Raw genomic sequence first — 14,361 nt, 5'->3', positions numbered from 1 at the left:
GTAAATTTTCACAATCAACATATGTGGGCTGACGAGAATCGGCACGCAGTTGTGCAATTACGTCATCAACACAGATTTTCTGTGAACGTTTGGGCAGGCATTGCTGGTGATGTCTTGATTGGGCCCCATGCTCTTCCACCTACGTTCAATGGAGCACGTTATCATGATTTCATACGGGATACTCTACCTGCGCTGCTAGAACATGTGTCTTTACAAGTACGACACAACATGTGGTTCATGCACGATGGAGCTCCTGCACATTTCAGTCGAAGTGTTCGTACGCTTCTCAACAACAGATTAGGTAACCGATGGATTGGTAGAGGCGGACCAATTCCATGGCCCCCACGCTCCCTGACCTCAACCCTCATTTATGGGGGCATTTGAAAGCTCTTGTCTACGCAAACCAGGTACCAAATGTAGAGACTCTTCGTGCTCGTATTGTGGACGGCTGTGATACAATACGCAATTCTCCAGGGCTGCATCAGCGCATCAGAGATTCCATGCGGCGCAGGGTGGATGCATGTATCCTCGCTAACGGAGGACATTTTGAACATTTCCTGTAACAAAGTGTTTGAAGTCACGCTGGTAAGTTCTGTTGCTGTGTGTTTCCATTCCATGATTAATGTGATTTGAAGAGAAGAAATAAAATGAGCTCTAACATGGAAAGTAAGTGCTTCCGGACACATGTCCACATAACATATTTTCTTTCTTTGTATGTGAGGAATGTTTCCTGAAAGTTTGGCCGTACCTTTTTGTAACACCCTGTGTACAGGTAAAGTGAACAAAACCTACATCGTTGCTCTCTGGTAATCAGGCACGTTTTCCTTATTTCATTGCAGGAAATAAAGAATGTACGCACAAATAAACATTACAGTACGTGTAAAATTGTACTCGTGTTAGTTGTAAATAAGCTGGGAAACAGTAATGCTAGACAAAGCGGTACACAAGCTTACTCCCATATCTCCTTAAGCTGGCTTCTCCGCCCGCAGGTTCCTAACTTGAAACTGTTCAGTGCAGCATCCTCCATGTCCCGTTACATTTTTGCACTCTCTTACGGAAACACCGTGTACATTACTAAGGACTGGAAAATTATCGTGGGTTGCGTATCTGACAGCTTCCAGGGGCAGCAAAAATTTGATTTTCAGCATTTCACGCAATTATTGACGAGTTTAATAATTTAAAATGCTGCAATAATGTACTAGTTAAGAAACATGTCAAAAATTTAACACGATAAGAGGAGTACTGCAGTTACAAACTCTATATTTTCCATGAGCCCACGTAAATGATGGTGCGCAAATAACAGGACTTTATTCGTCTACTTTTAGAGAGGGAAAACACTTGAGTGAATTCCAGCGTTACGCATAATTTCAACCGTTTCGAAAATTTTTCTGCCTGACACCCCACAAAAAAAGATGAAAGGGAAAAAGATTTATCGCTTACTATTTACGTGTGAGTTCCTAAGGGACCAAGCTGCTGAGGTCTTCGGTCCCTAGACCTACACACTACTTTATGCTAATTTAAACGAACTAATACCAAGAACAACACACACACACACGCCCATGCCTGGAGGAGAACGCGAACGTCCGGCGGGAGGGGCAGCGCAGTCCGTGGCATGGCGCCTCAAACCTCGCGGGCAATCTGCGCGGCTGTCGCTTACTACTTTTTCACTGTTCATGCAGTAAAACTAACGTCAAACGTGCCGTTCTAATTTATTATTTCTTTACTGCCGACTCTATTGGCAACACAGTTGTAACACAGTATACACATGGGACGCTTAATATACTTGCAAAATTGTATCATTGCACGAGACATAGTTCAGCACATATGACGTGATAGGCATTTAGATGCGTGAAAAACTAGCTTTCGCTTAAAATGTAGCGCAGTAATACTGCAGCATCAGACATGACGTTCGAATTTATTACTTCTTTACAACTAATTTATCCGCAACAAACATTGCAGACAGCATGTAGGAATATCACTGAGTGTATCTGCAATATGATATCGTTTGACGACACATATTTGATGAGTCACGGCGTCATAAGAGTTGAGATGCGTGAGAAAGGTACTTTTACTTAAAATGGAGCACAAGTTACCAGGTCTATTTTCATCCCGTGCTTCATAGTAAGAGCAGTTAGCGACTTCCAAGAAACGTTAAGCGTAAGTTCAAACCTTTTATAAACTTTTTCTCGTTTACTCGCTTAACGTAAAATGTTACACACAGTGTAACGTTATCAGACATTTGAAGCTGTTTGACACATAGGCTTCGAGTCTTTAAAGAGTCGGACATCCACATATCTAAAACTATAAATGCACGGGTGTCAACAGAAAATTCTGCTGGGTCGCGCTGTTATTGCATATCGCCATGCATGAGCAGCGAATAACTGGGGCACAAAAGCCGCACTGCCCCGCACCCACAGTTAAAACAATATGAGCAGCAAAATGATGACATGTACGGTATTTGAGGCGTCATGTAAGGGCGAATGTGGCAGCTGCCGGCGGTTCTGTACATTACGCGTAACGCCGCCGTTATCTGCGTTGCGTCACGCGTCCCTGTAGCTTATCTCAGCTGGTGGTCTCACCTCGCGTTGGTCGATGTAGCTGCGCTCTAGCGAACTACAAACACTTTGTACGCACACAGTTATGAAAGCGGTTTCGATGTCAGCAACACTTCTGGACTATGTCGCAAAAGCTGTACGGCCACAACGATTCAGGCTATACAATACCTTGAAACTTCATGGCAGATTAAAACTGTGTGCCGGAACGAGACTCGAACTCGGGAGCTTTGCCTTTAGCGAGCAAGTGCTCTACCGTCTGAGCTACCCAAGCACGAGTCTCGCCCCGTCCTCACAGCCTTACTTCTGCCAGTACGTCGTCTCCTACCTTCCTTACCTTAAGGTGAGGACTCTGAAATTAACCAATGGCCGAAAAAAAGGTGTGAAGGTAATCAGGAAGAAATTTTTGAAAGGGGTGCTGATGTTCAGCGTGCAATAAATAATTTTGCCTACGACACTGTACATTATATTTTCCCAGACAACAAAGGACTTCAGGGAGCTGGTGAACAGTGTGATAGGGTCTTGAAAAGAGGTTATGAGATGAAGATAAAAAGAAGTAAAATCTATGTCGTGGACTCTCGTCGTATTCAATCAGGTGATACTGAGAGTTTTAGGTTGACAACTGTAAAAAGCACGTGAATGACGGATGACTTTGTTGGCTGGGAAGTTCCACGGGGTGCGTTCAGCCGCCTGTCGGAAGGCCCGTTGGCCCCTTTCATTGCGGATATGTGGGAGGGTCCGAGCAGGTTGCGGTGGCCGATGCACAGTGACCAGCTTCCGTCCAAAGTGCATTCGGAAGGGGAGGCCGAAAAGTGTTCGCCGCCTCTCGGCCGGTGGGCGATGACAGAATCGAAACAAAAGCTCTGCAAACCTTTCTAATACGTTTTTGCAGATACAATTCGGTAAAAAAATCATTTTCCTTTACTTTTGGCTTTATATTTCAGGTTCCTTATGATGTGCACATCATTTCGTTAATGGTCATACTTATGGCGGTATTTATGTGGGACTATTACCCTGCGCGAAATACGAAAAAGTTTACAATGAAAATAGGGATCGCGATGATTTTGTGTTTGGTGAATGCTACATAATATGTTCTTACGTATTAAATTTAGGTAAGATATTAAATTTTTCTTTAGACTTGGGTGGAGTTCTCTTATCTGCCACCAATCTCGAGAAACTTAATCTGACGTAACACACTCATTTGCAATCTCGCCACGCTAGTGATAAAGCAAGAGCGAAACATTCACATCTTTCCTCATATTTCACAATAGGTTTGGGATATCTAAATGAGATTTTGGCAAATGATAGCGAGCAAAGAGGAGAATATGTTTCCACATGGTTATTCTGTAAACCTCATTATCTACCATGTTATTTCACTAACTGCAGACTTTTCCGATGAAACAATGTAATTTTTAGGGCCATCGATAGCAGATGAGTCCAGAAATGCTTTGGGTTTTGGAAAAAACGTAAGTGAAGATATTACATGTCTATTTTGTACCCAGGATATGCTTTTTCATAGCATACTGATCTTGCTTTCCCTGAGCTTCTCACTTTATACACCACCGTTTCACAATTCTATCGCAGTTGTGTCTACACAGCACGTTAGTGAGGCGAGACTGTGTTAACTCTGCTGTGTTTTGGCAAACGAAGCAAATTTTAACTTCGCAACAGGAGAAATGTGTAGGTTTTACTTAAAATTCGCTACTTGAGACACTTATCTGAAAGCTACAAATGGTTAACAAGCCACGCGACGGTAAACTGGTGCATTTTTGGCAAAATTCTTCTAAGATACTGACAGAAGCAGAGGCGACAGACCATTTTTAGTAGTCACTATGCAAGTATGGGCGTTGAGGCACCCCACTTAATATGTACAAAAAATGTGAGCGTAGGCTTCAGTTTGGAACAGCACTTCCCCTCCAGCGCTCGGACTTTCCCCTTAGTGCCAGCCCATACCCCCCACCACTACCGCTCTCTCATCAGTGCCCTGCCATCTGTGTGTCTACCAGCCACCGTGTTCTGTGCGGGCTATGTTTGTATCGTATGGGTATTTATACAGTGGAAGTGAGTGTACTGGATGTGTATATAGTGCAGTATTGCGTTTGTGTTTTGTAGTGATTATGAGACAAGGGTAAACCCCATGCTGATAACGTGTACCCCTCTTGAATATCACCGAGGGGCCGCCGAGGTCAATGCGACGTCCCACCACCAAAAACAGTGTTACATGTCGTCACTTCATGTGACACTGCAGACAGGTTTGGAATTTATTCCAAGACATTTATACAAAGACTGGTGATCAGGAATGTTATGTCACCACGTCTTCTCCTCTCTGCAAGTCAAATGGTGGTGCTGAAATTATCGTTCTCCACCAAGATTCGAAACAGCTTACCTCTGAGGTACGTTAGGAAGTAGGTAGGTTACGAAGCGAGACGTGATAAGTGGTAGACGAGATTTGCTATCTGGGTAGAAAAATAATTGATGATGCCTAAAGTAGAGAGGATGTAAAATGGAATGTGGCTTTAGCAAGAAAGCGTTTCTGCAGGAGACCTGTCAAAATCGAATATGTACTTATGTATTAGTACGACTTTGCTGAAACTTTTCGTCTGGACTCTATCCTTGTATGGAAGTGTACGTGGACGATAAGCAGTTCAGATGGGAAGAGATTAGAAGCTTCTGAAATTTGGTGCGACAGGTAAATGCTGAAGATTGGTTGGGCAGATAGTACAAGTGATCAGGAGGTACTGAACCGAACTAAGTGAAGAAAAATTTGTGGCACAACCTGAGTGAAGAAACGGATCCGCAGACAGGACAAATTCTGAGGCATCAAGAAACAGTAAGGCGGGAAGTGTGTAAGTGAATACTGCAGAGTGGGAATACAGCTCGGTTACATCAAGCAGTTTCAGTGTAAATGTCAGTAGTTATTCGTGCAGGAAGAGACTTGAAAATGATACACTAGCTTGGAGAAATACTTCAAATTAGAATTATATATTAATACCTTCAACTGCTGATGAGCGTTGTATATATCAACGGGGACAGGTGAAAATGTGTGCCCCGACCGGGATTGGAACCCGGGATCTTCTGCTTACATGGCAGACGCTCTGTCCATCTGAGCCACCGAGGGCACAGTGTGCCCCGATCGGAACATGTCCGAAAGAGCAGACACCATACCAATATAAGTATATACTTCAAATCAATTTGGAGACCACAACAACATCAGCGAACAACGATTAGCTAACAACTTGCAGCCACAACCTAAGCTCATAGATCAGTTCACACAGTATGTGATTCGGCACTGTACGGCATGATAAACAACTGATAGACGTAGAGCATGCCACTTGGCTGAACTACTTCAACACATTTTGTTTCGAATGATAAGAATGTAATTGCTGTTCTTCCAACATAGTCCACACTCTATTGTTTTGAGTGCACGTTTCACTGACATACTGATGGGTGATTGTTGATGAATCGTTGCACCAGCACCAGCTCCTCATATCCTACTGTGCGATCAGTTGAGCGTAGAGAATCTTTGGCAGTTCTCTGTAACCTAGTTTCTCGTAAATTTCTTGCATTGGTGAGAAGTGTCACCCATGTCTGCTGCGAAACTTCTCTGTGCACATTCGTTCAGCTTACCAGCCTCTATATCTTTCTGCTCTTACACTAAGACATGCCGGGAAGTACCTGTGACGAATAGTCCTCAACCTTGGACAGCAGGTCTCCATGTGTTGACAGTGGTGTGCTCTACCACAAACACACCAGTGAAGTCTGTTTATGGTGCCACCGATGACCCTACAGAAACAAACACGTGCCTGCCTCACGCTGCTGATGCAACGTCTCCAGCTAAGTGATTGGCTCTCGTCCAGTCATTGATTACTCATCACATAGGACACGGTTTACTTACATGAACATTAACAAAAGGAACTTCCTGCGGATAAATAGGCTAAAAGATCTATTGCTGTTCGATTACGCTACTGGTGAGAACTCAGTGGGGACAGCAGTAATAACCGTAAACTACTCAGGAACAACTGTCCGGACCGATCTGAATGGCATGTACCTCAGCAGAAGCGGATACCAGACTGAGATTCATAGGAAGAATCTCGACGGAAAGTAACTCATCCACCAAAAAATGTCTTACAAAGCCCTTGTTCGACCGATTCACATTCTTACCAAGTAGTATTAACAGAAGCCGAATGAAGAGTGGCACATTTTCTCACGGTCATTTAGCCGGCGCCAGAGCACTCAACAAACGCCGGTGGTGGACGTTACAAGAAAGGCCTTGAACATCACGGAGAAGTTCACTGCTGGAAATCCGAGAGCGTGCGCTCGAAGAACAGAACGTAGCATAACACATGCAACCAAATAAGTCTCTCAAAATGACGACTGTAAGACTATCCGTGAAATTTGAACTCGTACGTAAGGCAACTGGCAGTCGTCTACTCCCACGCCTTATTCGCGAATGGAACACATAATGGTGGAGAACAAGAGCGGTACGAGAAGTGCCCTCCACCACATACCGTAAAGTGACTTTCGGAGTGTAGGTGTAAATTTAGAAGTCGTTCACACCGAAGCTGACTGACAACTCACGAAGATACGGATGGAAGACGTGCAACACTTTATTCATTGTCAAGTTCAAAGGCGACTGGGACCTGATGCTGCAGCAGTTATTAGTAAACTGGAAGAAAATTGAGGGTTTCGAGTGGCGAGAAGGCGGTGGAGGCGTGGCAATGCGCCCGCGGACGTGGACAGTGGAGAAGGAGGGGGAGGGGGGGGGGGCGCCGTCTTATCGACCGCAGGGGCCGGCCGCGCGCCTCTTAGCGCTGAGCGGCGTGTGCGTATGCGTGTCAGTGCGTGAGCGTGTGAGAACGCGTGCGGCCAGCTACAGCCGAGCGTCGCGGACAAGCCGCCAACACGCATCGCCACCCCCCAGGTTGCTGTTAGGCCGTCACCCGCTACCGAGCAGTCGATTTCGAACTAGCAAACAGTAGGCTACTCAACTCAATGTTCTTTGCGCACCTGTAGAACGCAAAAATATTTTCAGAAACACACGAGGCATTTAATCCTACTCAGAAAATCTGTGAATACTGCTTGTTTTTTGAACGCGTACGGGAATATCGACTAAAGGAAGCAGGGATTATTTGCAGAGAAACAGTTATCTTCCATTTGTTATTTTTTCTTCACTTAGCCCAAAACGCTGATGTTACCGCGTTTTAATCAGATGAAGCTATATGGTTCCAGAGACCTTTTCAAGCCTCGGACATCTATGATGTACATGTGCAGACCGAAGCATCAAAAGGAAATTTGTGTCAAGGTCAGGATTCGAATCCAGGTTTCCTGCTCACAATGTAGATACGCTATTCTCTAAGCCACCCTGGCATAGCCGCTTTGCACAACTTCATAGGCTACCCTAGCTCGCCTTCCTCCTCAATCCAAAATTCCACTCAAGCATCAACACACTTGGTATTTCCTCCTAACTCAAACAACATCGCGGAGGCTCTCCAATTATACTGGAATAGCGCCTTAGCATTGAAGTGGGGGATCGTGCCTGAAACCTATGCACAGGTGCCTTAAAGAAATGAAACTATATGCCCCAAGAGTTTTTGTCAAGTCTCATACATATATGATGTATATATAGAGGCAGAACCTTCGAATGAAAATTTGTACCACACATGGGTGCGCGAACGAGATAACAGATGCAGCAACTTCGCTGAACGGTTATTAAGGAGAAACAGTTGGTAGCCCCTTGGTTCTTCTGGACGGTCAGATACTCAAGAATTGCACTTTCAACCTCCCGTACACAATTCCACTGTCGTTATTCACCCCTGTCATCTACGGCCCGTGGTACATCATAGTTGCCTCGAAAGCGGTTGCGGACAGCGCCGTTTTGCCAAGCACAGTACACTTAGACGGCGAGCAAACCGTTTACAAACTTAGCCGTTCTTAAAATGCTTCCGTACATGGTTCGAAAACTTTTGTAATTCAAATAAATCGCTTTCCGAGGAGGACTGCACTATATCCCGCCCCGCCCCCCTCCCCAGTAAGCTTAATGCATCAACCACAGCTAGTGCTGCCACCTGCGTCTGTGAGTGACTATTACCCGTTGACGTCGAATGGAGGCGGCAGTGACATTAGTGTGACTGAACCGTGTAAATACTGCAATAAAGTCCAGCAAGTTGTTTTCAGATCTCACTGAAGACATCAGAAACTATCAGAAAATAAGCACCTATAGAAATACGAAACAATCGCTAATGTAAATGTATTCGGTTGCTAATATGGACAGTGTAAATCTGGCCTTTCTTCGGGTTGTGATGGTTGTCCGTTATTTGTCTTTTGCTTTCAAATTTCCTGCTCAGTTGAAATGAGAAGCCAGCGAAAAGCGTCAACCAACATATTGAGTAAACCTTTGGGATGCTGCTGAAACTGAACCTTAGGTGCACTAAGGCGACGCAATTAACGCTTACGTACAAATAAATTCACTTAAATTCTTCTTTCCCTACTCCATTTTGCTACCTTCGTCAGATAAACTGCGTTAACTTCCTCAAACAGACCTCTTCGAAGTCTTGCATCGTTGCTCAGTATTGTGATTGTGGTGTATCCTGCCTAAAAAAAAAAAAAAAAAAAAAAAAAAAGCACGTGAGGGCCGTGTGCAGTGCAACAGACTATTCTTACTGGGTTGTTGTCTCTTGCTCTCTCTAGCGTAAACACTTGTTCACAGATAAAAGCGAATGGTGGTGAATTGTCTACGACTGCTCAATTGCTTGGGTTTGCTCCCGTGTAAACCAGCTTTAGGTTGTCCTTTAATTTTTACTTGAACCGAGTGACGATGTTTTATTTCCTTGAAATCCATCACATCCGCCACAGACTCCACGAACAGCACATTTAAAAGTCTCTGTACAGTATGTTTGGCAGTATCGTTTCTCGTCGCCGTTTAGCAGACGGTGATTCTTTGCTTGTGTGTTAGAACGAATCTGGAACGCATTACTTGGTAATCATCTGCAACGTACCTCGAACGCGGATGCGGCGTTTCCCGCACGGCGGCCTAATCGAGCACAGATGGTGACCGCAATTTTTTCCTGTATTAGCTGATCAAATACATCCTGACAGCCTTTTGTACTGCGGAACTGACCACCAGATGTCACTAGAGGTTGACTCGCCAGCATAAAAAAGGACGAGGGGAGTGTTGTGCTGCCAGTACAGTGTCAGTAACAAACAGTAGCTTTGATCAGTGACTTCGCCAGTGGACGGGTCTTTGGATGTCACCTCAGTAACAAATTCGTCGGGGAGATTTAAACAGTTCTGACGCTGTCTACGTCGACTGTTGGTAATGTCGCTGTGGAGACGGTTTGTGGAAAAACAACCACAGGAAAACGAAGACCTGGCAGGAAACTTATATCGCGGGGCAGGGTCCGCCGGGCGTGACAGCGGAAGGAATCACTCGTAAGTTGCAGATGACTACCAGCAGTCCGGCTAGTACAATGATTCTGCTTAGTATAAGGCTGGCCACACCCCAAATTAAAGTTTACTACTCGTAATAGGTGCCCGAATATATTTGCTGTGACACTCTATATACGAGGTACAAAATTTCATTCGACGGTTCAGCCTCTACATATACATCACACATGTCTGAGACTTGACAAAAATCTCTGGGAGCATACAGTTTCATTTGATTATGGCAGCTGTGCATAGGTTTCAGGCAAGATCCCCCACTTCATCCAATGCTGAGGCGCCATTCCGGTATAATTGGAGAGCCTCTGCAATGTTGTTTGATTTAGGGGGAAATACCAAGTGGGTTCATCGGCAATGGAGGCTGGAATTTGCACGGTAATAACTCGACTTCCATTGGATAGCTACAGGTGGCCTTATTAGATGAATCACATTGCATGCTCCGTCCGGCAGATGGCCTTTGGCGTGAATGGAAAGATTCACGTCGGAAGAGGGAGGGTCGTAGTCTTTGGATGGTTTTCGTGACATTCCCCGGGTGATCTCGTCATTATGGAACGCCAAATGGATCAACACAAGAGTGTATCCTTGCTTGGAGACCATGTTCCCCATGCATACTGTTTGTTTTTCTCGCCACGACGACACCTACAGCAGGATACTGCAACGTGTCAAGCAGCAGGCAGTGTACGTGGGTGCGTGGTTATGAGAGCACCGGGATGAGTTTACCAACAGTTCTCCGGGTTTAAACCCAATCGAGAATCTGCGGGACCCTATCGATCTGGCTGTGCGCGCGGTGGATACCCAGCTGTGAAATTTTGCGCAGCTGTCCACGGCACTGGATACAGCACACCCTTGTCAGTCCTTCCACAGCTCCACTTCCTGCACGTCCGCACTGCAGAGGGTGATTATTCAGGGTTCTGATACGCGGTCATTCTAATGTGACTGGACTGTGTAAAAGAATATTAATGCCAGTAGAATGTAGTTTATGAAGTCGCATAGACAACCTGATAAAACCTGCCGTATACTTTATGATAGGGGAGATGGCATCAACCCGGCAAAAATTTATTATTTCATTCAAAAATGTCTGAAAAATTGGTTATACATCAGCCATGAATGACAGCTATTGTGAACGTAAACAGGGCTAACGATCAACTCCTCGAAGCATTTCTAATTTTAATCAGACGAATAGAAACATATTCCCTTCTGCTTCCTTTCAGCGTGTTTAATATGCTTTCCGTTTTGAAAAAATAGAAAGTTTATCTCTATTTAGTCCGTGTCCCCTTGATGCAAACGTCTAATTACTTGCCAGAATGAGATTTTCACTCTGCAGCGGAGTGTGCGCTGATATGAAACTTCCTGGCAGATTAAAACTGTGTGCCCGACCGAGACTCTAACTCGGGAACTTCGCCTTTCGCGGGCAAGTGCTCTACCAACTGAGCTACCGAAGCACGACTCACGCCCGGTTCTCACAGCTTTACTTTCTCGTCTTTATCACTTGGCCAGTTAGACATTCGAATGTTTCCAGTCACAAATTCTGACGAAAATTATCAAAATGTCAAATGCGTGTGAAATCTTATGGGACTTAACTGATGAGGTCATCTGTCCCTAAGCTTACACACTACTTCACCTAAATTATCCTAAGGACAAACACACACACCAATGCCCGAGGGAGGACTCGAACCTCCGCCGGGACCAGCCGCACCGAAAATTATCCTCACACACCTATGTAATGCACAGTCGACCACTAAATGTCATGAGACACGATTCCGTCACGATAAACGGAGGCGAGGAGCATATAGTTGCCATCAGAGAAATAGTAAGTGAAAAATGGAACGGTGAGGATAGTTGAGTCACTTTGACTGTGGACTATTCGTTGCACGTCACCTGAGTAACACATCCATCAGGGACAATTCAACGCTTCTGAAGCTTTTCTGGTAGACATTTGGTGAAGTGTAAACGGGAAGGAAGAAACACATCTGAATCAAGACCAGCCAGACTTGGTGCACTGTCGGACAGTCAGGGAAGAAGATTGGAAATTTGTGGCAAGTTCCTACGTGACCAAACTGCTGAGGTCATCGGTCCCTAGGCTTACACACGAAATCTAACTTACGCTAAGGACGACACACATACCCATGTCGGTGACAGAACTCGAACCTCCGAAGGGGGGAGCAGCGCGAACCGTGGCAAGGCGCCCGAGACCATGCGGCTACCCCGTGCGGCACAGTCATGGACTGAACTCACTGCGGGGGGTGGGGGTTTAAAAAATTGGGTGAAAATGACTCCCTAGATCGAAAGTGCCACTAGCATTCCATATAGCGCAATAACTGGGTGTAGGTAGTTAGGAAGAATGAGGTACAGTGGTGGACCAGTCAACCATTTGTGCAGTCCATACTATACAACGGTAAAGAGCGACGCCACTGGACAGAGGATGACTGCAAACAAGTGAATTTAATCACGATGTACCTGTGTCACTCCGATGGAAGGGTTTAAGTTTGCCGAATGCTTGGAGAACGATATCTGCCATAGCGTGTGGTGTCAACACTGAAATGGGTATGTGGTGATAGCTTTTGTGACTGGGGTATGATTCACTTATTGCGTTTAGGAAATCGCTGAATTTGGAAGGACGTGAGCACATTTCACACCATTGTGTTCTGCATAAAGTAGAGGAACAGTTTGGAGGCGACGATTGTTTGTATGAGCATGAAAATGCACCCTGTCATAAAACAACGTCTGTGAGACAATGGTTTGTGGACAATAACCTTACTCCAATGGACTGGTTTGCCCATACAATACGGTACTGCACTGCCTCCGTTGTTCACAAATACGATGCAATGTTCCTTCATACATGTGTGAATGTCCGAAGAAAAAGGGCACTGTAGCGACTACAGTTGCCATGAAATGTATGAAATGCTGGGAATATAGACAAATGTTGAGAATATAGACAATCATCAGATGTATAATGGTGTTACGACAGTGAAAATTTGTGCCCGACTGGAACTCAAACCCAGATTTCCCGCTTACGGCAAATGGTCGCCTTACCATTAGGATACCCGAGCACACTTCATGGCCACACCCTAAGATATGACAACAACCCTGTGCCCACAAACTTACACTCGTAGATCCATCATCTATATCCCTGTACATGGTAAACGTTTTAGCCTGAAAGTCTTTGCCCAGTGTCAGCAGATATATACGAAATTGCAGTGCCTATCAACCAATGGAAACTTCAGGTAGGAATATCAACAATTTACGGAAAATACGAGGGTTGGAAATTAAATAGTGGCAACTATTTATTCACAACCGATGGGAAAGAGTTACATGTTTGCACCTGTTACTCTCCTTAAAAGTAGTCATCGGCGTTGTGTAGAATCCGTTCCCAGCGATGTGGAAGGCGTACTATACCGATAGCAGGGCCTATTATGTTGATGGTGTGAATGGAGCGGTCTACTGCCTGTCGAATCTCAGAAACAGTTCTGAAGCTAATTCCACCAAGCCAAACCTGAAACGTCAATCCAACGAATGGCGTCATTATGGGTCGCCGTGCAAGTCGACAGTGTGTCAGAGCCCCAGTATGGTGAAAGTTATGGCGATTCTCGTGTACGACTGTGATGGTGTTATCCCAACTCTTTACGTTCCTCCACGGCAGACCGTCAAGGCACAGTATTACTGTTCGTTTTTGGAGCATCACCTGCGATCAGCTTTGCGAAAGAAGCGGCGACACTTTCTGCGCAACCCACTCATCATTTTGCACGATAGTGCGCGAGAGCATACAGCGCAAGCTGTGGCTGCTCTGTTCGGTCGATGAGACTGGGAAGTACAGTACCATCTGCCATAATCTCCGGACTTAAGTCCTTGTGACTTTGATTTGATTCCGTGGCATTCGCTTCAGAATTGTTCCAGAGATTCGACAGGCAGTAGACTGCTCCATTCACACCATCTACATTTAACAGGACACTGGTATTGGTATACTACGCGTTCCACATCGCCTGCAATGGGTTCTACACAACACCGGTGAATAAATTGAATGACAGTAACAGGTGCAAACATGTAACTCTTTTTTATCGGTAGTGAATAAATAGTTCCCGCTATTTAAGTTCCAAACCTCGTAGATTGCTACTTACTATGCGCTGAGTCGCCGACAGGAACAATTAAAAGTACTTACGCATAAACTTTCCGCTACAGCTTTTATGGGGAAAGAGAAACATACACCATTCATTCGCACAAGGAAGCACACCTGACTCACAAGTGACCGCCAGCTCCAGCAACTCGAGCCAGAATAAAACTACCTTATGGGATGGAAGTAGCAGTCTGAAAGAGGTAAGGAAGGAGCAGGGATGGCCCAGGCAGTGAAACAGTCACTAAAATCAAGAGCCGTCTG

At 45.1% G+C, this 14,361-nt stretch overlaps 1 non-coding gene across 1 annotated transcript; it reads right to left on the bottom strand.

Moving 5' to 3' along the window:
* Positions 1-5,596: 5,596 nt before the first annotated feature.
* Positions 5,597-5,671, bottom strand: Trnat-ugu. The gene has a single exon. It is a non-coding gene; the product is annotated as a tRNA-Thr (tRNA).
* Between the last annotated feature and the right edge of the window lie 8,690 nt (positions 5,672-14,361).

This window comes from Schistocerca piceifrons, chromosome 8, assembly GCF_021461385.2.
Source record: "Schistocerca piceifrons isolate TAMUIC-IGC-003096 chromosome 8, iqSchPice1.1, whole genome shotgun sequence".
NCBI classification, from domain to species: domain Eukaryota; kingdom Metazoa; phylum Arthropoda; class Insecta; order Orthoptera; family Acrididae; genus Schistocerca; species Schistocerca piceifrons.
This window is presented reverse-complemented; position numbering and strand designations above follow the sequence as displayed.